This window comes from Macaca mulatta, chromosome 3 (genome assembly GCF_049350105.2).
Source record: "Macaca mulatta isolate MMU2019108-1 chromosome 3, T2T-MMU8v2.0, whole genome shotgun sequence".
Taxonomy (NCBI): Eukaryota; Metazoa; Chordata; class Mammalia; order Primates; family Cercopithecidae; genus Macaca; species Macaca mulatta.
Genome location: NC_133408.1, coordinates 87,663,183 through 87,688,520, shown reverse-complemented (window position 1 = coordinate 87,688,520; position 25,338 = coordinate 87,663,183). Strand labels below are relative to the sequence as shown.

Here is a 25,338-nt window from a genome sequence, read left to right as displayed (position 1 = left end):
GGGTCTCTCATGGGACCCAGATCTGATATGAAACCATGGAGGAGAGTGACAGTGTTAGTTGCCCAGGTAGGATGGAGCAGCTCATGGATGTGAGAACTTGGAATTGGGCAGGCCGAGTGGTGTGGGTCAGAGTGGCGGCAGAGGATGGCCTACCTGCGGGCAATGGAAAGAATGCTGACCCATCAGGTGGGGCATGGTAACTGGTAAATATGGTGTCAGAAGATTTAGCAAGAGATGAAAAGGTGCCCTGAGAGGCAGTGGACAAAACACACAGAGATCGTAGGTTCAAGAAACATCACAGAATCCTAGCAAATAGGTAAGACAGAGACTTCAGGTAAATCCTTCTGGATAGCAAGGCCTGAGCCACAGGGCCAGTATTCAAAAGCAGAATTCAATTCCTGACATTTAAGAAAGAAAAAGCCAAGAACAAGATGGAATCATTGATTTTCCCATATGCTGGAAGGACGCAGTTACCAGAATGGTTTTAAGGGTGGAACTAAGACCAAGGGAAGAAGGGAGACTTTTCAAAACTTGAACAAAAGGTAGGAATTCATTTCAGGACACATTTGAGCACCACGACTGCATCTGAAGGCATAGTGAGGACTGGCCATGGGTCATCTGAGCTTGGACCAAGAGCGTCCCATACTCCCTCAGGGTCCCAGGCTCTGTAGAAATTGGGGAGGAGAATTAAAGGGCAGAAAACCAAGCGGAATATTATCCAGATAAGATTTTCAGCTCAGTCTTGGACTCCTTCTTCTCCATTCAGCAGGTAAGATTCCACAGTCAGGGGCCTCACACTGCTTCACTACCTATTTCTTAGAACTCTGCACAGCTTTAGTGGAAGAGGCAGTGGCTGCTCAAGGAGAGTTCACAGCAGCAATCTGCAGGAAGCTTCGGCTGCTTCCTGTGTCCCTGGAAAAGTTCTCAGGAGTTTCCCAGAGTCCTCAGTGGCACCATGGACTCTTGTTTTCCGAAGGATATTAAGAATGATGTTTCATCTCGCCTAGGCCAGTTTGTGGGAGGCACCTTTTGACCAGGAGGCAAGGTCACCCAGGAATCTGTTCAGTATGTTTAATGCCAACAAGCCCTAAATGTTTTAAATAGCACTGAGACCCACTCTATCTTTCTATGACCATTTCTACGTAGAAGTATGTTCAACATGAACAGTACCAAACGTTGCTTCATAAAAGAATACTTGCTATGGAGAACAGGCTGGATGCTTAAAAACTGGGTCCTATAGGCAGTTCATTTTCTTTCAAATAATGTCATGTTTGCCATATTGCAACCCAAATATCTTCGTATTATGGTTGATACTGTTGGTGTCACATTTATGAAACACTTAATTTGTTTATGCCATTACTTTTTCTTGCAAATACCTAATCAGACCTCCAAACATCAGCACCTTGTATTGGAAGGTAGGTGCCCACTGAAGTTTGATGGGGAGGCACATGTGAGTGCCGCATTGTTCTTTAGGGAGAGTGCAGCTTGCAGGGCGAGGCAGCTTGAAATTGTGTCCTGTGATGAGTGTGCCTGTTAGGAGAAGTCTTGACTACAGTGGTTAATGCAGAGTGATATTCCTTGAGAGGGCAGAACTAGGACTAATAATTAGATGTTAGAGGGAAAGGATTTGAGCTCAAGGCATAGACAAGTTTTCTTACGTGGGGAGCAGTAAAGAAAAACAAGGGGGAGAGTACTGACCTTCCTGGCAAGGTAGCAAACATAGCAGTAATAGTAGAGTTAAAAGAAGAGAGTGAATGAGCACTTAGCAGGAATTTTATATTTACGTGTAGAGTAAAGAATTGACTTAAGTGGCTTTTAAGGTCAGTGACTGAGTTAGAAGCAAAAGTCGAATTTCTCATTTCCTTATCTGGGATTTTTACCCAATTCCTTGAGTTGGTGGCTGAACAATGCCCTCTAAATATGTCATGTCTTAATCCCTGGAACTTGTGAATGCTATCATATATGACAAAAGGGACTTTGCATATGTGATTAATTCAAGGATGTTGACTTAATTATCCAGGAAGGCCTCATGTAATCACCATCCTTTTATAAGCGGGACCCAGAAGTAGTCAGAATCAGAGGAGAATACAATGCAATGATGGAAGCAGAGAGAGGAGTGATAAGCTTTGAAGATGGAGGAAGGGGCCACAAGCCAATAAATGCAGGCCATCACTAGAAACTGAAAAAGGCAAGGAAATGGATTGTCCCCTAGAGCTTCCAAAAGGACTGTAGTTCTGCCAGTGCTTTAGCTTTAGCCCAATGAAAAGCATTTCAAACTTCTGACCTTCAGAGCTCCACAGAAACAAATGCATGTTGTTTTAAGCCACCAACTTTGTGATGATTTGTTACAATGGCAACAGGAAATGAATACACCTGCCTTTCTCTCAACTCTATCTTAAATTTTATTTGAGCCCTAAACAAGGTGGCCAAGGCCCCAAATATACACACCAACGCAGGAAGCATAGCTGTCTGACTTCCTCCCTTCAACACTTAGTTGTTGATTCTTGGATTGAGCCTGTATATTAAGTCACTCATTTCTTATAACATTATTTCTCCTTTATTTAAATATGCATTTTGACTTTTATGTGTTTCTAATTAAATCTTATTTTATTTGCATGACCTGCAGCTTGCTACTTTTCCATCTACTTCCTCCCTGAACCCCTGTCATACTGAACTTGTTAAGTTTCTTGAAAACACCATGCAGTTTTGTCTCTGTTATTTTGCATACATTGTTTCCTCTGTGGTGACTGGCTTTTATATTATGTTTTGCCTAGATAACTTCTATTCTGCTGCATCAGGATTATGTTTAGCTTTAACAGAGACTCCCAAATAGCACAGATTAAAGATAGGTTAATCCTCTCTCCCATGATAGTCTGGAGGTGGGCAGTTCAGCACTGGTATGACATCTCTGCCCTGGGATGTCCTCAGGAAATCAGGCTCCTTTTAGCTCATTGCTCCACCTTCCCTGGAGTGTGGTCCTTGTCTTTATAGTACAAGACGGCATTTCAAGCTCGGGTCATCACATCTATGTTCCAGACAAGGGTTAGAGGAAAGCACTAAGAGGAAAAGGAACAAAGAGTATACCCCAGCTATTTTGGGAGAAGGTTCTTGGAAGCTGTCAAATTATACCTCTACTCACGTATATTAACAAGTACCTAGTCACCTGCACAGAGGCTGGGAAGTGTAGTTTTTATCCTGGGGATGAAGAGTGGCATTTGCCCTACTGGAAAACAGATGCCCTATTTCTATGGAAGAAGAGAAGGGATATTAATGGACAACAAACCATATCTGTCACATCTTCATGTAACTCAGCTTATATAATTCCTGCTCTGGGAAGTCTTTTTCCTAATCCCCAATGCATTGGTGTCCCTCCTGTGTGCTCCCCACATCCTGTGAATACCTTCACTTACTGTGTCAAATGCCTTGATAACCTTAGAGACAAATTGCTCACTGGATTATGAGCAATTTGAGGCAAGAGCTCTGTGATCACGTTATCGCCCAGCACAGTAGCTATTAAAATGTATTTATAGTGAATGAATAAACTAATTAACCCTGAAAAGTTTCCAGATGCCAATGTCTCTAAAATATTGAAATATGAGCAGATATTTTAATTTCACGTATACTATATTTTGTGCTCTTAAAAGTTTTTTAGAAATTCCCAGGAAGTTAAGATTGTATATCCAAAAGCATAACAAATGTGTGTGTATGTTTTATGTTTCAAAAGTTATAATTCTACACATAGAAAAACATACTTAGGTTTCCCCCCCTCAACACTCACCCATATCTTTCTCTGTAAATATAGTTTAGAAAGGTGTAATCAAGGGAAGGTTATGTTAGTTTAATCTATTAAAATACAGCAGATTGTGTGTGGATCACACTCTGTATCAATGTAACAAAATTATATCAGTAACTGTAACACTATAGTTTTCAAGTAGACTGATAGTCAAATTGAATCATAAAATCTATCAAGTAACACGATACACAATTTATTTTCTAGCAATTTTTTTTCTAATGTGCCCCTTTCCTGTAATGTATCTTAACAGCGCCATGAGGTTGTCAATGCTGGAAAGGTAAATACTGTGGTTCAGAGCAATCCAGGATCTTATAGCACTCTCTAAGTTCAAGTGACTAATTTTATTCTCATAAGATTAATTCAAGATTTGATGGGGGAATAAAAGTGTAATTATTATTCATATTATTTTCAATTTGTAGGTCTTCCATTTTTCTTACAGGTACTATTTTGATTGTTAACAGATATTTATCATCTACTGAAGAAGTGAAATAAATGAGACTTGAAAGGAAATGTAATTTTAAAAGACATTCTGGCTCTTGAAAATGTGTAATCTAATAGGAAAGAGAGATTGTATTGGAAATTGTAATGTATTACAGTAGCTATTCACTGAGACTAACTGAATGAATGATTGAGCACATAAATTGGGGAAGCTATTTCTTCAGGGTATTCTATGGAATCTTTTTGTGAATTACTCCTTTATATTTTCCCACTGTCCTCTACCTCAAGAATTGTTAGAGGATAGTTAATTATCATAGTATTTTTCATCTTGCTCCTTAAAACTAGGGTGACCATATGTTCCATTTGCCTAGAACCGTCTTGGTGTATGCCTGTTGTCCAAGCGTAATTATTAATAGTGCCCCCTCAGACTCCCTGAAGGAGTAAGCCGGCTTGCAGCCTGCTCCTCCATCCTCAGCAGGATGAACTTTCCCTTCCCCTTCCCTCTTCTTGACTTTTCACACCAAAAGTCTGTAGGAGTAGGGGAGAGAGTAACAATCTCATTGAAAGCTCAGTTTCTGGCTTTGGTTCCCATATTCCTGTTACCACCTGCTGAATATCAGCCCATACATAAGTCTTGCAATTGTTTCAAGTTCCTGTGGTTACAGACAAAAGCCTTTATTCTTTGGAGGAGAACATGCTTCTGGTTAAAAAAAAATAAAAATACATAGTTCCATATTTGAGCTCACAAGCAATTATTTAAATAACTATGGGATTATCCAGCATTCATCATGATAGATGCTAGATCTCCAGAGCGTATCCTTATGTGCCAATCCTTTTGAAATATCTGTCATCTGTCTCTGTCTGTCTATCTATCTATCTATCTATCTATCTATCTATCTATCTATCTATCATTTACTTTTGAGACAGGGTCTCACTCTATTGCCCAGGCTGGAGTGCAGCAGTGCAATCATGGCTAACTGCAGCCTCGACCTCCCTGGGCTCAAGTGATCCTCCCACCTCAGCCCCCTTAGTAGCTGGGACTACAGGTGTACACCACCACACCCAGCTGATTTTTTTGGTAGAGGCAGAGTTTCCCCATGTAGCCCAGGCGGGTCTCAAACTCCCGGGCTCAAGCAATCTGCCTGCCTCGGCCTCCCACAGTGCTAAGATTACAGGTGTAAGCCACTGCATCAGCCTGAAATATTTTGTATTCCATTTAATTCTTTATAAAATTACTTTATAAAACAACTTCCTCACTTTCTTAACTAATGTGAATTGAATAAAATGAAAACTTTTGTTTTTATAATCATTATTAATATTAATTTTTATAGTAAGTGATTCCTTATGGACTACAGAGGCACTTGGAGTCATTTGACCTTTTTATTAATAGTTTTTGAATTAGTATCTTTCTTTTTTTGAGATGGAGTTTTGCTCTTTTCGCCCGGGCTGCGTGATCTCGGCTCACTGCAACCTCTACCTCCTGGGTTCAAGCGATTTTCCTGCCTCAGCCTCCCAAGTAGCTGGGATTACAGGCACCTGCCACCACGCCCATCTAATTTTTGTATACTTAGTAGAAATGGGGTTTCACCATGTTGGCCAGGCTGGTCTCAAACTCTTGACCTTAGGTGACCAGCCCACCTTGGCCTCCCAAAATGCTGTGATTACAGGCTTGAGCCACTGTGCCCAGCTGTATCTTTTTATATCATATTATTTTGAGTGTATTGCCTCTATTAGTCTCTCTTTCTCACATACGATTTGTTTCCTCTTATCTGCTCTAGGCTCAAAAACATCATCTTAGTGATGGGAATTGTGAATAAAATCAATGTACATTTGCTTCAAATAATGAGCAGCTCTCCGATGGGGAAAATCTATGCGATTTGATGACATCACTTTGCCTGCAGAGATACTTTTTTTGCTTGCTTTTTGTCTGAGTTCCAAGTAGCTGAGTTTGTAGAATAGTTGACCTCAAGATAAGTAAAGTGTTTTTGTCATTCCATTTGAAAATTAGTGTGGAAAATTAAGGTGTGCACCCCCATGGAGATAGTTGAGGTCAAGCAATTCATTCCCGAAGCTGTGCAGTCATAAAGATTCACATGCCGAGCTCAGAACTAGTATTAACCAATCAAATTGCTCCCAGAGGGGTGCTCACTTCCTAGGTCAACTCTTAAAACACTCCACATAGCCATTTTAGGCTTCTAAATACTTGTTGGTGAATGGACAGAGAAACAGGAAATCAGAGTGAAAATGGATGCTATAAATCTATTTTCTACAGAAATGTGTTATGAGGGCAAATATACTACATCAAATTTTAGAATCTCACAATACTTCCAAATTCAACCCAAATCTTTCCTTTGTTACATTTCGTTCTTTCCCTAATTTAAGATTCACCAAGATTGTGTAAAGCTTATGATTATTTCCAAGTTTTGGAAATCAGCCTTCTTTCCCTTTTAAAAGATACCGAATAGCCTTCCCTCTGAAAGTCACAGGGAAGATAGGAAATCTATGAAGTAGATTTAAGGTATCTCATGAAAGCCCAGAAGTTATTCTTGCCAAAAGAATGTCTTCAGAAGTAGCAGGCAAAATGAAAACTAAAATATTTGCTGTAATTTACATAAGTGCTCTCTTTTATGTAATTACAGCAAATAAGTATAATGAAATATATGTGTCTGTTGCTTTCTCTTTAGAATAGATGGTATTAATTAATCTTGAAAAGTTCCCAATGTCCCATGAAATTGATCTGTAATGTTCTCATTACTCATTGTGGAGATGGGGAGATTGCTGATTGTGTTAATTTTTGCTACATTTTGATTTTTAGATGGTCAAGTAGAATCTGTAGGCCAAAGACACTGTGTCTTGGCGGAATGCAGTTACAATTTCATATAACAGAGTTTTATATATATATATATATGTCATATATATTTATATATATTCATGTAACAGAGTTATATAATTTCAAATAACAGAGTTATTTCTGTTGTTGATACTTGTCTGCAGATTATAAAGCCTTACAAAGACTTACAGATTTTGATTATATGTTGGCTTTTTCCATAAGTTTCATATTTTCAATTTATCCCAAATACTGTAACTGTGAAATATAATGACTAAGGCATTTTGGCAAATAAAAAAAAAAAACCCACAAATTTGGTCTGAACATCAAGAAATAATGGGTCTTGAGTTTTCATGGCCATGTGTACTGTCCCATTAGTAACATTTAGTTGGTAATAAAAAGAGAAAAAAGTTAAGTAAAATGATTCACATCTTTTTAATTGTGAAACAGCAATGACCAAAAAAACCTCTAAATGAGACTGCAATTCTTGTTATTGGAAAATGTATATATTTCACAGTAGCAATTTATACTTATTTTTGGAACTGCTTACCATACCATGGAATTTCAACTGTGGTGTTATTGGGTTTCTGCACAGAAGAGATGCCAAATAACAAATGCAAATACTTTTATTTGAGAGCCATTCAGAGTTACTTGAACATCTCTGAAGGTTTTGAAAGATAAATCTGCTTTGCCATCTGTAAACATATAATGTGGCTTGCACCAGAAGGAGGTGGCCTGAAGGGCCCATGCACACTAATGAGCTGTGCTCAAAATGAGTGCGATATCCTTTTTCCAATTACGTACCCTGACTTACAAGCAAATGTATTTTACTTCTGCTCTCAACCACTGGCTTATACATACATGAGGTCTTTGGCAGGACATAGAGTCCCAGTTTCTCTACTGGAAAGGCAAATAGCTACAAGCATTCTCAGTTAACAATGCTAAGAGGTGTATCTGCAAACTAATAGTTAATATGCATTGAGTGCTAACTCTGTCAGATAAGATGCCTAACATACACTGTTTTAGAAACATTCTTTCATCTTGGCAGGTAGATACTATTTTCTCTGGTTTACAGATTAGAAAATTAAGGTACAGGTCAATTAAAGACATGGTTATGGCCACACAGCTGGTGAGAGTCATGGCCACACTGGGCCACTCTTTAGCTTTACTTCTCCATGGGAGAAAATTTGGCCTGGTTTTAGATGGATATACCTTATGCCTTTTAGAGCACAAACTCAAGATACTAAACTGTCTCTGGATTTAAGTGTAAGGTGAGTGGATTATTTCTGCACCTTATCTCCTTCCGTGGAAGTATAAGTAAGTCAATGTAGGTGCAATCTTCGAAATTCCTATTAAGCAGCAGCCACATGGGTGTGAGATGGAGGAGCTCCATGTAGGTTTTGAACACATTTTGAACAGGCTTTCAGAATGGTTCTGCCTCTGGAATTGTTACTTTAGTTCTTTTCCTTTTTCCAAAGTTTGTGTTCTAAAGAAGCTAGTCTGTTAAGGTATGTTGTCCTTCAATGTCAGATGACCTCCTGGCCACTCACCTGAGCCCTTCTCCATCGTGCCTGCCACTTTTATACACCTTGGCCAAGTTCCTGCTGAGCCATATTGCAGTTTGCAGTGAGGTGCCCAGCGGTTGTCCCCATCCTGCCACTGTGAAAGTCAGCCAGGGAATCCACATGTCTGAGAACTAAAACAAGTCAACTCCAAATCAACTCTTATTTCTAAACCCAGAATCTGCTGTTGATTCACACTGGGGCCTTTGAATTAGTTTTCTCTTTCCCAAGCTGCCTCAGTTTCTCAATTATCAAAATAGGAAAAGGAACACAAGAGCACATGTGTTCAGAAGGGAGATTCCAGCCTTATTTAGATTGAAAGCTTTTTTAAGTTTTGTGGGGTTTTGTTGGTGTCTTTTTTTGTTTGTATTTTAGGACATAAGCCCAAACTGATTACATCACTATTTGTATTCATTTTAATGGTTGTTTCTGTTTGATTGACATCATATGGTCCTTTTGCATCATGAGAAAAACCCTACTTCTTGGATTTGAGTTTTCATATTCTTCTGGAAGTTCCATAGTTATTAATTAGTTGCTCTTACTTTTTCTGAACCTAGAGGCTATAAGTTTCATCAATGTTACTTTCTGTATATGATTTCAGTTTTAAATGTCAACACCTCTGTCTCAAAGAGGTATCTGAAGCTGAATCTCTTTGTGCTCTAGGCTCCCAAATGCAGTCCTCTAAATCAAACACTCGCTTGCACATTAAAGGTGTAAACTAAAGCTGGCTGGTACCTAGCATTCTGGCTCTTTTCCCTCCCACACCTGTGACCAACATTGCTCATCAATCCCAGGCTCTTTTCCACCAAGCCTAGAGTGCAGTTGGCTTTGGAGAACCCTTCCTGGGACAGGGCTCTAACCGCATTTGGAGTTAGCAAGTAGGATGAAATCCATTTGCCATCTATAGAACAATGCCCCATGCAGTAAATACCAAGCCAAAGGTTGATTTTTCTCCTCAGGGAGCTGTTTGAAACGTTAAATGCAGTAGAGTGGTGAAGCATGAGAAGGTGTTGACAATCTTAGAAGCCCTATTATGGTGTAACGGGGATCTCATCTATGAAGTTTTGAACTCAAAATCCTACTACCAGGGGTAGAGATTAGAGAGAATTTTCTTCTCTTCTCTAAATAGCCTCTTATCTATCTTCATACATAGTGGTTGTTCAGATTCATGTTGACCAAACACTAATGAAATGCATATTCTTCTTCCTAGACCCAGATATTAGTCTCTAGGTTTTGATCGTACTTGGTTTTTTTCTGCTTAACTTGAACAGAAAGCCACTTGATGGAGGTATGCATCAGACTGGGCCCTCTTACCTTTTCCATGGGCATCAGGATCAACTAATGGAGAAGTCATGGGTTTCTATTGTAGTAGGGTAAAAAGACATCAGAGCCACATTCTGATGTGAATGGCCACGTCCCTATTTATGTTCCCATGCTGGCGTTTTTTTTTTTTTTAAATCAGTTCACTTTTTTGGGTCATCTTTTAATCTGAATGTTATTAGGATTAAATTTCAGTGATACTTCATATTGATTTTGGAGGAAGAATGACCAAATTGCTTGAAGTACTCTCATGAACCGGGAGCTACACTAGGAGCCACCCTCTTCTGGGAGTCCTGGCATTGCTGTGGGTCTGGGGAAAGCTGAGTCTTCCTGGTACTGGGGAGCGCCATGGTTGGACTACCCCAGAAGATCTTTAATCGTTTCCTTTGGGGGCCTTCTTTTCTTCTCAAGGCATTCTTGGTTACCAGAAACAGACATGTACTTAAGTTGCCTCCTGTGAAGGAGGATTGATTGAAAGTTTGTGCCTGGGAGAAGCCAAACGACCAGCTGCAGCAAGGGCAGGGGCTGCACTGTGCCACCCTCACATCCTTGTTTGAATCACAGTTCCTCTGCCTGACTCTTCCCTTTTTTTCCCAGCTGGCTTCCTCTGTGTATTCATAGTCACTCCCCTCCTCAGCATATGCTTAGCCTAGCCCACAGTGGCCACCCCAGCAACGCCTCCCACCACCTTTCCACTCCAGTGGCCCCTGCTGTCTAGCTCAGCGACTTAGCTTGCCAGTTCTCAATTCCACAGAGAGGACTGGGACACAGCGTCTCTGATAATAGTGTCACATAGACTGAAATCCAGTGGTTAACCACTTTTGAGTCAAGACCCTATTGCTTTACTCAGCTGTGGCCAGAGGTTGTAGAATCGTACTTTACAAATCACAGCTGCCTTCTACAGACTCTTTAGTATACTTTTAGCACCCTTGGGGTGTGAGAATGTAATGATGATGCCTAGATTAGAATCGTGACAATCTACTTGATTTACCTGGGGAATATCGTAATAGTACAGTAGCCATTTCCAAAGCTAGCTCCAGAGAGCTCACAATAGGATTAAAGTTATGTTTAGAAATTAAATATGATATTTAGCTCATTTAAAATTTACATTTGTCTACCCATTTATTTTTTTCTGGCAGAAGTAAAATTATTTCAGAAGCACTCATTTTTTTCTGTAATTATTGCCATTGGATTATTTCATAATTTAATGATCTAAGAACCCTCCACGTCACCCAGTGGTGAGGTGAGGCTACAAAGAAAGGACCCTTGGCATCCTGCCCTGCACCCATAAGTGATCAGAAAATAATCAAAGTGGATCACAGGCCTGGAGGCCAAGGAAGCTAGTTTGATATGAGTGACCTGCTTGGAGTAAAACTTATACCTTTCTTACCCCGACCTTCCCACTTAATGAAATGTGATCTTACTAGTAACTTGGGATTCGACTTGAGAGCCTTTTGTAGAAACATATTTCTGTGGTAGGTGAGATGAAGCTGAGAGTCTTTTGGATAAGGAGATTTTCCACTCCATTATTTTCTGTATGGCTTTTACCAAGTACAAATAAACCAATATTAGAGTCCATTTCTCCAGCCCTTTCGGCTCCCTTTCAGCCACCTCAGGAACGTTAGCATGGACATTGACCAAAACACCCTAGCCTTTTGCAGAGGATGCAGGTAGTGTTCTGAGCAGAGACCCTGGGGAAACAGATCAGGCAGAATGGCTCAGGAGTCTGGGGTCTGAGATTCTGCACTGGGTGGTGCTGGTTCTGTCTCCGTTGATGTCTTTGCCCTAGAGAAATTCACCCAGCTTCTTTTCAGGTCTCAGTTTCCTCATCTGCAAAATGGGAATCAATTCCCCTCAATGACCTCTAAGGACCATTAAGGAGTTTGCTTATTAATGATGCTAAGAATGCTTGGGACTTTCCTAAGCAGAGCTGATATCTTTCCTCTTGCTATAAGATTGGAGGAGGTATGCAGCATCTCTTCTGTTCATCTGTAATGTAGTCAGCTTGTGTACATACTGCATTGCATTAAACGCTGAACTCTGATCCTAGTGTTTAAACATATTAAATACAAAATATGAGTAGTATAAATTGTATGAAACACTTTTGTCTCCTACTTGGAGGCTTAACAAGATTTTGATGCAAGGTCAGCACAAACATTATACAGACACTGCTAAGAGTAAGTGGAAGTCTTGTAGACAGTGGTTGGAAAATAGTCTTACAGCAAAAGTAGTAGAAGCCCATCACTGGGGGATTTATAAGTAGGCCAAGGGAAATTGAGGGTGGGCGAGGATTTGAGGTATTTGTTTATTTTATTTGACCATTAACTTTTGTAATACTGTTTCTCTAAAGAGCACAAGAAAGCTTCACAGATAACAGACTTCAAGTTTTAAACTCTTCATTCCCACAACAGCTTTGCTGGGGTTTGCTGCCATAATTAATCAAAAGGAACATCACCTATGTCTCCCTTTAGAAAAATTAAGCTTCAGGACAAGGCAGTTTTCTATTAGTGGCTTGGGGATAGAGGACACCACCACATGTCTTTTATTTCTGAGATCTGGCTTCTGGGTGTTCATTAATAAACATACAAAGGGTTTTACCTGATGGCTCTGTAAGGTACAGTGTTGCCAACAAACTGCGTGGAAGCCATTGATGATTATCATACTCTCCTGTTGTTTCATTGAAACTCTAATGGTTTTATTTACCTAAGGATTCTTTAAATTATGGAGTTTTCTTTCTTCCTCTTTCTAGAAGTGGTCATCTGTTACCCTCCTTTGCTTTTGTCTTTGGCTGGTGATTTGTAGCCTCTACATCCGTACAAGTGTAGTTCTCTAAAGCCACCCTGGATGGGAATCCGGTGCTGGGTAAAGGTTTATGTCCTAAAAGAAATGTGGAGCTCTTTAACTATTTCCTTTTCATAATCATGCTGTTTTCTGTTTTTGCCCTGACTTGCGTTTTTAAATTTTACTATAATACCCTGAGGTCTTTAATATTTTCCTCTGGGACAAAGTCTGAGAAGAAAAGAAACTCTCTAAAGAGTGATAGAAACTATTGACAAGAAAAGTTTGCAAATAACCATGTTTTATTTCAGTTTTGAAAAACTATAAGCAGACACACAAAATCCCAGCAGTTAACCATATCTGCTGATCCCTCTGTCCTCTAAGAAGAAGGAAGAGATTTATGGAATCCACAGGGGCTAGGGCCACATAACCCAGTTTGAGCTTAGAAGGCACTAGCTCCTTAATGCCAAGTAAATTTTGGAAATGATTCTCCTTTGCTGACAGTACCCTCATTACTGATTGTGTAGAGTAATTTATCAGGCATTTCTTAAAATAAACCGTTCATTTATACTAATAGGACTTGGCAGGAAGAAAAAATTGGCAGGACTTGGAGTTCCTAGTGTGGGTTTTTTTTTTCTTTTTCTTTCTTCTTCTTCTTCTTCTTTTTTTTTTTTAATTTTGTTGCCTTTAAAATTTAAAAACACCAGCATTGAAAAGTTTTAAATATTTTGAGGAAACAGTTTTCAGAGGCCAGCATGAAGTTCATTAAGGCATAAAGAATGGCATTATAAATCTGCAAAATGGAAGAAAGGAAATATTTCCAATGACAAAGTTTACCAAAAGAAAAATTAAGTACAATGTATCCGATTTTATCTTTCTGCATTCTTCAGGCATTGGGTTCCTCATGTGGATAACTTTGTTACCTCTTTTTGGTGTCACATGGGCTTTTGAAGAATGCTCATTTCCCTTTTTCTTCTCCATGTACAGTTACAATCTCCTTCTCCTTGGAGTCTGTATCAGCTAGCTGCTTCTCCTTAGTTATGCACGTAATGTATCAGTGTTGTTTATATATACCCAAGATAGTTATTCTGAAGGCTTTCTTATTATCTCTGTATTCTTAGCCTTGGGCCTCTGACAATAAATTTCCATCTTACATTCCCTTGGAATTAAAAGGACATCACCAGGATTGATAACCTTTTCTCCTGAATAAAATGATAGCGATGGAAATCTTAATAAAAGATATGTAACAATTGAATCTGCAGTCTCAGGAAAACTGCTTTAGCCCTCTGCCAGCACTGGGAATGAGGCTGGCCTCAGAGCCAAACTCAGATAAAATGCTGCAGTACAGGGAAGATACACACACACACACACACACACACACACACAGACACACACACACACTTGTAACCACACACCGCTTTATATTAGATATATTTTTTAAATAATGAAGCTATATAAGTTACAGCCTGTGTTGAGATTCAGATTTGCTAGTAGGTTGTGTGAATTCAGACCAAAACAGAAAGAATAAATGTTTTCTGAGAATGAATAGAGTTTTTAAAAAGTTCAGGGGTCTACGGATGGTTGAGTCACACTAAAAAGGGATAACATGGGCTAAGTGAAACTTACAGGAAAAAATTGGCAAGTGTTTTCATATCACTGAATTAGCAGACTCTACCAGTTTCTTAGGCAACTTCTTTAACTGATTTTTTAACATCAAATGGTTAGCCCTGTTTTCATCTTCTTTCCTATCTGCACCTTAGAGCTTGTTATTTGTCTAAAATTCAACTCTTAGATTGTTTTGTAATATTCAAGCTTTTGCATAATTGATAGTATGAGGTGTATGCCTCCCCCACCAAAAAAATGCCTAGAAGGAAACTTATCAAAATGTTAAAGACAATGTTATGATATTAATAATAATTCTTCCTGGGTGATAACATTTTGGGTAATTTTTATCTTCTTTATCTTTCTTCAGTATTTTTAAATAATATACTCTAATATTTAGAAAAATATTAACAGAAAAATGGGAAAAAGCATAAACCTTATTTTTTAGAAGTATAGTGTTATTAATAGAATATTGTTTTTTCTAGAAAGTTAGTATTGTGTCCATTATTTCTTTCTCCATGTGCATTGAGAATTAAGGCTCTACACAGTCATATTCTGTTTATCCTTATTTTTATTACATATCTATGATTTTTAAATCTGCCTGACCAATTCATCAGTAACTTTTAGTTCTCTAGTTTTCTTATACTTTTCTTGCCAATATAAGTAGTTTTCCTTTGTTTTCTTTCTTTTCATTTTTCAGGCTGTCTATTAATACAAGCATATGCCAGTTCATTTCTATTAATATCTGTGGTCTACGATATAAGGAAGTTAGGTAGTAAACACTTGGGCTTTGTAAGTTTCTTCTGCTCCTAACCAAAGATTTCTAGCAAAATCATTAGCAGAAGTGTTCTTGCAGCCACCACATTTAGGTCATTGCTTTTAATTTCAAACCAAAAGATTGTCTAGAAAAGTTTGAGGGCAGTGTGTATTTAGATTGGCATATGCGTCCTTTGAGCCTAAATATAATAAGAGAATCCAGAGAAATATTATCATTCCTGTCAAGGAAAAAAGTGGTATAAAGAGGCCTCATTCCTTACTCCTTTTCAGATTGAATTCATCTCATGAAATTGTTATGTTCTTGGTTAGCAAAAACAACAGGAGCATAGAGGAACATGGTTATTTCATAATAAAGATCCTTTTTATCACAGTATCTTGGGATGTCCAGTAGATTCTAGTCTTTTCACTATGGTCCTTTCACCCTTCTAACCACTGGTTGTCTTTTCCTGTGTTACTATGAGTAACACAGGAAAAGAGTGCAAAGGGGACTCAGTTAACAGGAATGAGTGAGAGAAAAACTTTCATGTGACTCTGTGTCTGTGGGCACTTTGGTTATGATGTGGTGGGAAGATATTGGAGTCCAGTTGATTCTGTGCTGAGGAAGGCTGACTTTGAGCATAAGCTTCTTCCTGGCATCAATGACTAGTGAGACACCCAGCCAGAAATGGCAATGAAATCTGTCTTTTGTGACAAACTCTGGTGGTCACAACATCCAAAAGCTTGCCCTGTGGAGACCAACTGATGCTAGCCAGAGGACACTGGGCTACCTTTTCCTCTTGCTAGGAATTATTTTAATCCTGGAACTGAGAGGGTGGCCACCTCTTTTTCAGGGAATCCCATATAGAATGAGATAGAACTTTCAGGCCCTACAGGCAAATTAGCTTTGATAGGTTCAGAAAGCTTTTCTTAATTAGTTTGCCTATGTGTGTAGCATTCTTATTTCCCCTTTGTTCTCCTTTAATATTTAGTAAAAGAAACTTTTCTGAACATTTCAACCAATTTCAGTGAAAACTAATAAGTAAAACTAATTTTGTTCCTGTTTATTTTAGAGCACTAACGGAGGGGTGGTAAGAGACCCATAGGAGAAGGCATAAGAATCAGAGAGGAGAAGGTGAACAGGTAGGCGAAGCCCAGGTGGAGAGCCTGGGGGTTGGTTCAGACACCCCTTTCCAGCCATTGATTTGCTGTCCAATGCTAAATTCTGAAGTTCCCTATGTTTTATTAAAGGAAATAGTGCCATTGATGAATTACTGAGAAAATGTACCAATGTTGATGTGCTTACAACTTCATGCAGGTTTATTTAGGCTGGGATCCTAGATTTGCTCTCACCTCTAAACTTTAGAAATTTCTCAGTTATTTGACCTGAATTGCTATGATTTACTCTTCCATTAGGTTGCAGGCCCTGATGAAATTGGTTTTTCCCCTTTAAACTCACTCATGAAACTAATTTGCACCAAAAAGCCAGTTGAATTCTGAGCTCCTAAAGGGCAATGGTGTCTATCGTTTTAGATTCTTCAGTGCTAAACATGAGTGTATGACTCACTCAATCACTTGCTGAATGAGTACGTATTAAATTTTTTGTGGGAAAAGCCTTTTACAGTTTCTGGATCTTTCTATTTCTGAGTATGATACCTTCTTCTTCTCAATAAGAACCTAATGTGGCACATTGATATTCACAAGATGGTTTGAGCATGGCTTCCGGGCAAAAAGAAGCAGGTAGTTTGGAGCCATTTTGTGTGTGTTGGAGGTGAGGGGGGTGGTGAGTTTCACAGCTTTATCAAAAATTGGTTCTGCTCCACTCACCAACATGCCTTTATCATCATCTGAAACTTAAGCTCCTGTGATGGTGTCTCCCTTGGACAGGGCTAAGAGCATTCTTTTCATTCTCATTTTCAGTGTTTCAAGTGGGCCACTCAGAACTGCTTAGGTCATCCTCTTCTCATAGAGATTTCTAACACTTTTATGTCATTAAAATTCTACATTACTGGGGATTACATTCAGAGGATGAGATTCGCTTGCTTCTGGGAGGAACTCTTGTAGACTAATCCCTTATTCATACACGTGAATTCTTGACCTCTTGGGCCAGAGAATGTCCCCTTTGATCTCTTTCCAGTTCATCTTTTCTGTAGCAGGGACTGGGGAAGAAATAACTTTAAAACAGTTATAAGTACAATGCTAAAATTACTCTAACATGCCTTGAGGATGTTAAACAATGTTATCTGATGTGATTATAGTAGATGCAGGTACTACCTGGACTGTGGAGAACTGGAAAGAGTAAATACTGAACAAAGAGTTAGAATCTGGCTTTCGTCCTTATATGTTTTGTTACCTGTAGCAAGTCACTTAATCATGCTGAGTCTCTGTGTCTTCACTTTAAAATAAATAACTTTACCTACTGTCTGAAATTAATAATATTAACATATACATCTATAGGAGCCCATAAATGCAAGGTAATATTGCATGTGATAGATGGATAGCAAAAATATTTTTGAAGAAACCCATTAACAGGGGCCATTTACCTTCTAAGCAGGCTCAATAATTAGTTTTAGCTGGTCAAAACCATCACAGCCTCTGCCACCATCATTTCCCCCTACACCCCTCCAACATTTATACATTTCACATTTTTTACATAAATTTTATCAATGGAAAACAGCCTCTCAAAGTGAACTAGAATATATACAAAATTGATATCAACCATTTCTTCTATTAGGGAGAATAAGCTGCTGGATTGTCCACTCCTGGAGAAGATGGCTATTCTCAGATTAACTTGGTTTGCCTACCTGTATTTTTACTCATTCTTTAGGGATAAGAACCATGACTAAATTAGCTCAGTGAAGTGAATTTGACAGTTTGGCAGTCTTCAGTCTTCAGTAACCCAATCCTTACAGTATCTTCAAAGATAAGTATGTCTCATAAATCCTAGTAAAGAAAGCTTAGTCCCGGTTAGAGAATGTACATTTGATATTGAGATTTCTTTGGACCAAATTAGTAACCAGGAACTTAAGGTAAATCCAGGAAAAGCCTCCAAGGCTTGGTCACAATCACTGGGAAATATGAATACATCTATAAGCACTGTTTCTTTTTCTTTTTCTGGGGGCAGCAAGAGACGGTGGCTCACAGCTGGCATTCTTGCCCCTCCCTTTTTCTTTTATTTGCAGCACACGGTTCCATTTTCAATGTAGCATATAAAGAAAAAAAGTTAAGGTATTAAAAATGCATGTAATGTCTTCTAAATTGGTGGATTTCAGAGTGAAGAATTGTAGTTGTATTACAGTTAGGCAAAATCATTAATTAGGCTTCTGTTTGTAATTTGGTTTAAAGAAAAATAATTTTAGGGCCAGGCATGGTGGCTCATGACAGTAATCCAAGCATTTTGGAAGGCCAAAGTGAGAGGATCACTTGAGCCCAGGAGTTCAAGACCAGCCTGGGCAACATAGTGAGACCCTGTCACCAAAAAAAATAAAAAATTAAAAAATTAAAAAATTTAATTAGCTAATGGTGGTAGTGCATGTCTGTAGTCCTAGCTACTCAGGAAATTGAGGCAAGAGGATTGCTTGAACCCAGGGATATGAGGCTGCAGTGAGCTATGATTGCCCTACTGCACTTTAGCCTGGGCAACCGAAGGAGACACTGTCTCCAAAGAAGAAGAAAAAAGAAAGAAAAAACCTTAGCTTGCATAATGCCTTGAATTTTCCTATGGAAGATCAGTAAGTGAAATATTGATTAAGGCTTGTGAAATTTGAGCATATGATTTCAGACATGTGTATTGACAATAATACACTGATACCACAGTTCAAGAAGAAAATGATTCAGGGGGTAAAGGAAGAATAAAGATGGCCACTATTAACTAATTTGCTAATGATTATTTTCCATAAGATATGTGCTATAGGATGTTCTTAGTTTCACATATTCAATGTAACACTTTTGATTAGCAAGAATTACTTATTATCTCAGCTGTGAGGTTGGTCTTACCATAAGTTATTTGGCTTAAACTGGCAATTATGTCTGATTTCAATTACATTAATGAAAAGTAAAGACATTCGTAGACTAGAAATTAAGAGTATACTAGCAGAAACAATTCCAAATATTTTTGCTAATTATATTGTTGCATATTATTCAAATAAATAAAGAGTCATATTAAGCAATTATCTGTGGAAATAACCAAAGAAAAATATAATTAATTTCTATAATAAATGAAAAATAAACAAGCTGAGATAAGTATACAGGAGTGGTGTTCAAAATACCTTAACAATAGTTAATCATACCCCCTCACTAAAAATAATAGTGTGTTGGCCAGGGCATTGGAATGGTGTCACTGAGGTTGCATCCTGAGCTGGGTGTTTGCCTTAATGTTTTGGATCATTAAGAATTCCACTGAGATCCCAGGTTGGGCACAGGTGATGCATGACAGGAGTTACTTACTAATTAATATGAAATAGATCGGTATTCTAGTAACCAGTATGAATGTACCAGTGCACACAAACTTAATATCAGCCCTGGTGAAAACCTAATAATTCGTTAGTAACCATTTGATTCATTTTTTATTAAACTTTACAAATGCAGTCTGTCTTGACTCTCAGGCCTCCGCTGTCAGAATTGAATTATAAGTCCTGAGCAGATACGAAGGAAGAGAATACTCGTTGTGATATTGTATACAAATCCTAAGGAGGTATCTGAGAGTTTCATTTCTGATAAAGAAGACCAGTTTGTAGCACAACAGTAAGAACAGTAACCCTTCCAGCAAGAGCAGTAAGAAAAACTGGATAAGTTTTCAAAAATCTATTCAAAATCACCGGGGAACTACCAAGAGAGTTAGGGCTTCAGGGCCGATATCCCAAAGAGAAAGGAAACACGCCGGAGTAAGCCCTATGTACTCTTTCCCTTTCCCCACTTAGAGCATTACCATTTCTTCATGCATGGCAGAAAGACGTACTAGAAATGGTGGCTTAAAGCTTGCACCAGTTTTGCTGGGTATGGGTTTAGGGACACTAAAGTAGTCAACACGTGTGGGGCCAAGATCTCAGAGAAAAGTAGATATTGGAGATAAATGTAAGACTGAAAAGCAGAGAGAAGAGGCAAACCAGCTAGCAATCTTGGGATCTAAGGATCAACATGACAATAAGATTCTGGGATTTCTTTTTGCTTCATATATCTCAGACTGGGTGTTGGAGAAACTGGTAACCAAAGAAATTTTGACCAAAAAAAAAAAAAAAACAAAACTCAAGAAATGCCTGCTCTCTCTAGCCGAAGAACCAGGAAAGGGGCAGGCTAGCATGACAGAAAACATTTAGACAGTAACCTCCCTACTTCAGCCAAACACCACAGGAAAAAATGGCAGCCCCACTTCCACCTCTGTCAGCAAAGGCAGAGGCAGAGTGAGAAGCCTAGACTTTCATTCCTACCTGGCAGTAATGATGCCCATGCCCGCATCAAAAGTGGAGACCCATGGGGAGAAAGCACTTCCTCCCCCACCTAGTAGTAACAGTCATGCCTGCCCATCTCTGCTGGTGAGGTGTTAGAGACCAAGGGGAAAAGCCTGGACTGTTATCTTCCAGCAGTACAAGCCACCCACTCCACCACCTGCTGTATCCATGAAGCCACATGGGTAGGAGCAAGAAGGTCTCTGATATCACCAGAGACCCAGGGGGACCCTGAAGCTCCACCCCTGCCCAGTAGTATTGAGGAGTCATTCCCCCCGCAGCAGGGTGTCAGTGGAGACCAAATGGGGGCCTGGGCTTCTACCTGCAGCTTGCTATAATGAGGCAGGACCCCTTCCCCAGCCAGCATGCAGTCAGAGGAGGCTTCCTAAGACAGAAGACTGAAATGAGATCCAGTCTCCTAATACCCAAAATGTCCAGGAATACAATTGAAAATCAGTCTTCGTATCAAGAAAATCCACCCAAATCTCATTTTGAATTAATTGTAGTTCCCATAATCCCCATGTGTCTTGGGAGGGACCCAGTGGGAGGTAATCGAATCATGGGGGCGGTTACCCCCATGCTGCTGTTCTCATGCTAATGAGTGAGTTCTCATGAGATATGAATTTTTTATAAGGGGATTTTCCCCATTTTGCTTGGCACTTCTCCTTGCTGCTCCATGTGAAGAAGGACATGTTTGCCTCCCCTTCCGCCATGATTATAAGTTTCCTGAGGCCTCCCGAGCCCTGTGGAACTGTGAGTCACTTAAACCTTTTTCCTTATTAAGTTACCCAGTCTCGGGTATTTCTTCATAGCAGTGTGAGAATGGACTGATACAGCTTTTAGTGTATTCTAAATACTTAGTGAGCCATGATACAGAGGAGAGTTTTCTTAAAATGTCTTTTCTCTGAAGGCCTAACTCAGATCAAAGAAATAATTTCAACAGGTAATAGAATAAATAATAATATGGACTACAGAAATTATTTGCAGACAAATAACATTAATTTAAATACAATCTTCAAATAATTCAAATATGTTAAGGCATCACGTTTACTTACATGCACATGATAATTTAAATTCTGATAACTTTATCTTGAGAAAATAAACATTTGAGATATTACCAATGATTTTTTAGAAACTCTTTAACTTATAAAGTGATGAATAAGTATTTGAGTGTTATCTGTTTTAGTATTGTACTCTGTCTTTAGACACTGACTGGTGTGCATTGTTGTCATCTGTAAGCAATGAACTAAATTACTTTTTTGATGCAGTCCTTTTATTTTCTAGTCAAAGAATATTGCAAATGATTGAAAAGATTTATAAAATGAGGTGGCTGAGATTTGTTCTTATTTGCTTGCAGCTGAAAGCATAATACACTTAATACTTCCAGGATATGGAGGAGCTAACAGATGTCAAAAGAGCAGAGAGAGCTATTTTGCAAAGATTGTTCAAAAAGCAAACAAAAATCCTCTATTGTACAAAATTCATAAACTTTCTCTATCAGACATTAATTATCTTTGACAGAAAATGCATTTGCTGTTTATATAGAATGTATCTTTTCCCTTTTCAATTAAAAAAATTAAAGTTGTTATGATAAAGGTAAGACCACTGGATTAAAATTAGTACAACATAAATTTGTCTTCATCAAAAGAACCATTACCATAAGCTCTATCTTTGTAACACTTTACTGTCAATGCAATATAGACAAATAATTTTGCTCAAAAATAGCAACAAAATAATTTAAAATCAAAGAATGTTTTCAGTTGCCATTTTGCCTAAACAGCTTTCTAACTGATTTGCATTTCCGGGAACTGCCATTTAATACTAGAGATTTTATTCAGCAAATTCGGAGGCTATGGATGTATTCTAGTGATCAGAGGTCTGTAGGGCTACCTAGGTAGGTCAGCTTGATATGATTGAAATAATAATAATAATGTTGCACATTAGAATTTTAGGAGAAAAATGATAGTTTGAGGAATAAATTGCTTAATGCTGTTTCCATAGGTCCCATGTAAACAAATAGTAGAATGCTGGCAAGTTTTCACAATCAAGGCCAATGTTTAATAAAGACAGGAAGGAATAAAAAATGGAAATATTTCTGGATTTACTTATTTTAAGTAAATAAGTAAATAAGATAAAAATAATTTTATCTTATTTCAGTCCAAATTTCTAATGCTAAAACAATCCAAAAATATACTGAAGCTCTCACCTGGCCTGCAACCGTGCTCTTATAAACATGTTACTTAAATGAATTGGTTTGTTTGTGACACAAGCTCCCTTTGGAATTAATCAGGAATACTACAAATATAGTAACTATTTGGCCTTACACATCTTATTTCCCTCTTTTGTTGGTCTAGCCCCTCTTTCTTCTGGTGTAACTTCTCCCACACACATGGAGATCATGAGCAAAGATTTTAATCCTGTCCTCTGGCCACACGTGATTTGTCAAGGGTTGGCCTAAGATGAGTAAACATGAAGCATTGCCGGAGAAAATTTGCAGTTATAATGGAAGAAACGATTTTTTACGCTCTGATGGGCAAAACTGCATTGATTTAATAAAAACAAAGTCACATTAAATCTATATATTTGTCTTAAGATATATCTGGACTTTAGAAATATGAACACGCACCTGTGTCATAGAACAGGAAGGAAGAGTGTATATTTTTAAAGTATTACTCTAAAGCAGGGTACAGCAGTTAATTAAGGAGTTTTATGAGAGCAGTGCACATTCCAATCTTGTTCACATACTCAGAGTTCCATTATCAGGAGGATACTAAGGTAGATTACATTGTTCACAGGGTTATTGTCAAAAGCCCTACATATTCTGGTCTTGTGTTAAAAACAATTCCTTTGATGAGAAGGATATTTCAAGGGATCTTCAATTTGTCTCATTCCCTTGTTCTGATTCCGTATTGACCAGCAACCTATTAATTGCCACGAAGAAAATATGCTGATGCAATATGCTGGACTTGTAGCTGTCTGGTCCATGTGACAATGGTTTCTGATGCAAACAAAGTCTCTTCTTGAAATAATGCTTCCATGTAGTTGACTGTAGGTAGAGAATGGGCCAATCATGGGAACATGAATAGCAGTGCTTCATATGACAGCTATATACATTAAGGAGTGGCAATTTGGTGCCCATATGAGTTTTAAAGACAGTTTGATTTTGAGTATGTCAGCTTTCATGGGACTGAGAACTAATAAGAATCAGGTACTGGGCCTTTGGAGCACAAGGCTAGATCTAGCTGGAATTCCCTTAGACAAGTGGTTCCCAAATTTTTCCATGTATCAGAATTGCTTAGGGAGGCTTTTAAAAGTACAGATTCTTGTGCTGGAGATTCTATTCAGTAGATCAGGCACAGTCCAGCTATTTGTATTATTTAAGAACACTCCTTAGATAGTTCTAATGCATATTTAGGACGCACTGTCTTAGACTATCTTCATACAATCTTCGTATGTGCCTTCTTTTAGCTGATTTTTAAAGCCATAATTAGATTTCATGAGTTACTGGATTTGCCTGCATTATACTTATAAATTTGACTCTAGATGGAATTTCTGGTTGATTATCTAAGGTACACATCTCTGGGTTTGCAGAAGAGGTGGAATGGAGGGTTGGCAACAAAAATTGGAATTTGCATCTTTGATGTGGTAAACAGGCAGCCTAGCTCACTACTCCTGTCCCTAGAGACTGCACTTCAGAAATGATTAGTGATTACCCTTAATTTTAATGACATTCTTTCTCTAGTTGATCATTTCATTGGTCAGCTTCTGATACTTTTTACTTTGTTTTCATAATTATAGGATATTATACAAAACTATTTGCTTTGAGTAGTAACGTCTGTGCTTCTGGCTTCATTCCTGCTGTTGAGAAGTCAGCTTTCTATCTAAGTGTTGTTACTTCATAGGTGATCTTTTCTCTTTCTCCTTCGACTTTTAACTTTAAATTTTTGTCTTGGACTTTATTTTTTGTTGTTGTTGTTTGCTTGTTAGTTTTGTTTTTGCAGTTTTACTAAAAATGTAAGATGTATCTATGTATGAATTTATATTTGTATTATCTTGTTTATAATTTGTTTGACTTTTTGAATCTGAGAAGTCTTGTCTGTCAACAGTTCTGAAAGATTCTTCAATGTTGATAGTCTCTTTTCTCCTTCTAGAACTCCAATTAGCTGCGTGTTAACCCTGATTACTTTACCTTTCATGTCTTTTAACTTTCGTGTTTTTTAAGTCTGATTATTATCTTCAGTTCTGTTTCACAGTTCACTAAATGTCTCTTCAGCTGTATCTAATCTGCTGTTTGCAATTTGCTAAATGTCTCTTCTTCTATATCTATACTGATGTTTAACCTTTCCATTGAGTTTTTAATGATTTACTTTTTACTTCTAAAAGTTATGTTTTCACGTATTATTCTTATAGACTGATTTTTTTCTTATAACTTTGATTCTTCCATTGTAAAACGTTTATATGTTGGATCTGATAATCTAATAGCTGAACTCTTTAAGGATCTGTTTCTTTCATTTATTTGTTTTGCTTTCTGCAGTTTTTGGTAATTTATTTCCAGGTATGTTTAATATGTTATGTTACTTGGAACTTTACCTGTCAGAATTCTTTGAGGTCCAGATCGAGAGCATATTCCTTTGTGTTTGTTTCTGATAGACACCCATGATACTTCAAATTAACAACTTTTTAAGCTACATTTCACCTTATAGTGTTTGTTACTCTCAGAGTGGTGTGAATTCAGGCTGTAAACCTGTATGAGGTCTGACTTATGGTTAAATTCTCAAGGAAATTATTTTATCACCCTCCATGCAGCGTCAGCATTCTTGA

General features: G+C 38.2%; 1 protein-coding gene across 10 annotated transcripts in view; it reads left to right on the top strand.

Moving 5' to 3' along the window:
- SUGCT (succinyl-CoA:glutarate-CoA transferase) overlaps positions 1–25,338 on the top strand; it is a 748,045-nt gene that overhangs the window by 652,595 nt on the left and 70,112 nt on the right. For 2 of the 10 annotated variants that reach the window (XR_013415382.1, XR_013415381.1), the window contains one exon: positions 16,147–16,216. The exons of the other annotated variants lie outside the window; for them this stretch is intronic. The gene's annotated coding sequence lies outside the window, so the exon portion shown is untranslated. The remainder of the gene's footprint in view (positions 1–16,146; positions 16,217–25,338) is intronic. 10 annotated transcript variants of the gene reach the window in all.